Raw genomic sequence first — 3,217 nt, forward strand, 5'->3', positions numbered from 1 at the left:
TTTTGTAAGTCATTGTTTATATGACAGTGCACTTTGAAGATAGATGGTATGTCTGTGCTCTCAACTTTGTCTCGTAAAACCAGCGTGCTTTAATCCCACAGGGAGTACAGTACAAGACTAACCGGGATGAGTTTTTGTCTTCATTGCTATTCCTGAAACTCCAGTGGGGCAGAAGTAGGCCAGTATGCGATGTCAGGGACTAGGAGAGCAAGAGTGTGTCACTGCAGTTTGGAGGTATCTCCATCCTCTAGTATTTCTTCTGTGCATTTATTCACGCTGTGTTCAGGGAATTAGCGTTTCTTTGCTTTTCAAGTGGTCTTACTGCAACTAGAGAGAGCTCTGTTGGAACCTGGGGCAGGCGCCACTCATTGTAACTATGAGTGCTAAACTAGAAATAACATTGTTGTCTTTTTAGACATCGTAGTTTAATTAAAATGTAATATTTTTAATTACAAATATTTAGAAGGAAATAAAATCCTTCGTAGCTTCCTCTTTATAGAAGTTGCGCACTTCCTTTGCTCCCTTCAGAAATGTTTTGATGGCCATATGTACCTTGAAGCATCCACTAAAACCAAAGTTTCTGTATAGGATACCCAGAATGATTCCAGGTGTCTTACCTGCCACAGCTTTGTAACGGGAGGTGAGCGGTGTTCAGTGTGAGTGGAGCGCATCGAGCCCCAGTGGCAGCAGTATTTCTTTTTTGTGTTGTCATATGTTGCATTCTCTTCATAGTGATGTTGTGAAGGTTGAAGAATTCTTTGCCTTCTCCCTACCCTCGTTTTCCCCTCCTCCCTTCTCTTTTCAGGGACTTTCATGATTGTACCACTTTGGGTGTGCCCTGAAGGATTCTGAGGCTTCACAGCTCCCGTCGCTGCAGCGGGAAGCACTGAGCACTTGGTAACTGTCAGGGTCAGACTTCTGTTTTATACTGAAATAAAATCTGCTTCACAAGTTTGCTTGTAAATCTGCTACCTAGGTGCAGATGTATAAATCAGGTTTCTTTATTTTTAGAGGATGCTATTTTGTTTGCTTTCTTCTTTTTATGAACTGAAATAGGTCAGTGCCATTTTCAAAGCTGATGGTGTATGGATTGCACAACACTCAAATGTAAACTGGTGCCTTTTTGGTTTTTAGAGTGTAATTGAAAGCAAACAAGTTATTTGGCTGGAATAAGGGTGACGTTGCTTGGCCAGGAGTGACATTATCCTGTGATAGCTTGGCCCTGTTGCAGTGGCCGGGCTCCCCCGTGCTCTAACGAGCTCTGCTTCAGTTCCCTTGTGGCACAGGGACAAACAAAAACACTTTATGTAGAAACTCACAAGGCAGTTGATGCTGCTGCTCTGTAAATGCCCGAGTGCCCTGAAACTTGTTTGTTGCTGTAGGAATTCAAGTTGTCCAAAGTGATGAACTGAACCTGTAAAACTGAGGTGAATTTGGCATCTGCGGGCCTGGGCTCTGCTGTCCACCGGACCCTGCTGGCTGTGAAGGCACACGGGCTTTCCCAGTGAACATCACAATTTACATCAAAGTGTCAAAGATGTTTTTCCTTTAAATGGGTTATATTTTGCCCTGGATCTTTTACTAGGACTCCCTTTGGGAGTGCCTGAAAAAAAACAAGGAAAAGGACTTTGGCTTTACTGAAACATAACATGGAAGAATTAAATTTAAGTGATTTTTTTTTTTTTTTAATCCAGTTGCGAATTGGTTTCATACTGCGCATTCCGGAGGCAGAAGATTGAAACTCCTTTAGGGCATTGCTAGCAGGAAGGGCTTGTGGCAAAATGCGTAACAAGTAAGAGTCGTAGTTAGATAAAATAAATACTGCTCAGTCATTTTTTCCAAGTGCTTCTGTGATCAGAATTCATTTCATCAAAGGAAATGTAGTTTTGAAAGAGATCTTGCTTTCATGGCATTTGTAAACATTTTAGGCACGTTCCACCTTTGCAAGGCCACGTTCTGTAGTCATTGCACTGCCAGGGTTGTTCGCATCGAAGGCTACGGGTTTTAGTGTCTTTTTTTTATATGTCTAAAGTTAATTTTAAATACATAGAATTGTGTACGTAAAGTAGTTAATTATAATTGGAGGAAGATTATATTTCAAGGTTAGTATTGTGCAGATATGAAGGACCTTAGAAATAAGTGTACATTTAGTTCTGTTACAGAAATGTATTTCTGTAATAAAATAACATTGGTCATACTATGCCTTAAACTATCGCTGCTGTAAAGCTCTTAAGGTTGAAATATGTACTTCAGAATACTGCTGTACTTTAGGAACAACCCTGAACAGCTAACACTGTATTTTATATTAAGATTTGTAACTTCACATAATTTCTTATGGATATCATACATATTTTGTGTACTGATCCATTTGGTAACTTGGTGGAAATTTCATTGAGAAGGTTTTATTTTTGAAAATTTAAAAAAAAAAAAATCCAGGTTAATGAAAATTCTGTACATTTCAAGCATCAAAACGTTCACAGCCCTCACTACTGGAGTTCGTAGCCTGGAGCATCGATGGGAGACACGAGCCCGGGGCTCTTTGTAAGCACCTAACCCGTATTCTGACAGGCAGCGTTCTCTCCCGGATCCCCCGGGCCCGTTCCCTGGAGGGAAGAGTCACAAATTTCCTGTTAATTTTGCAGGAGAAATCTCTGTGTCTGCACTGTGAGCACAAACCGGAGCGTTGCAGGTTCCTGGAATGTCAGTCCCTGAGGGAACCGCGTGGCCTGTCGGTGTCTGCCCTGGCCAGCGTCGGGCACCGAATCCGCCCTCCTCGAGGCCACCTGCGTTCTGTTTCATGTAAGCTGCTGCCCCGTACCCACAGCTTCCTCAAATTAAAAAAAAAAAAAAAAGTGGGAAACTGCGACTGTGCCAGACGTGGACACAAAGATCTCATTGTTGTGTTTCTTTGCTCAGTGGAAAATACCACACTTCAGTGACTAAACAGCCTAATGTTAATCAGCTAATAATCTTGATAAAATTTCTGTTATTTTAATAATGCTTTTCTGCACTCTTCTAAGATTTTTGTAGACAGAAGGGAAACACAGTATTTAAGACCGTTTTTATTGTTGTTTGTTTGTTTGGGTTTTTTTTAAAGATACAAAACTCCCCAGTCCAAGCAGCCAAAAACCCCTCTCTAAAAAAGCCCCTGAGTAGAGAAGAATACCTATGCTGGTTTAAGAAGAATGGACGCGCATAGACAGCATTAAGGGATAAG

The sequence above is a fragment of the Rissa tridactyla genome, chromosome 4, assembly GCF_028500815.1.
Source record: "Rissa tridactyla isolate bRisTri1 chromosome 4, bRisTri1.patW.cur.20221130, whole genome shotgun sequence".
In the NCBI taxonomy this organism is placed as follows: domain Eukaryota; kingdom Metazoa; phylum Chordata; class Aves; order Charadriiformes; family Laridae; genus Rissa; species Rissa tridactyla.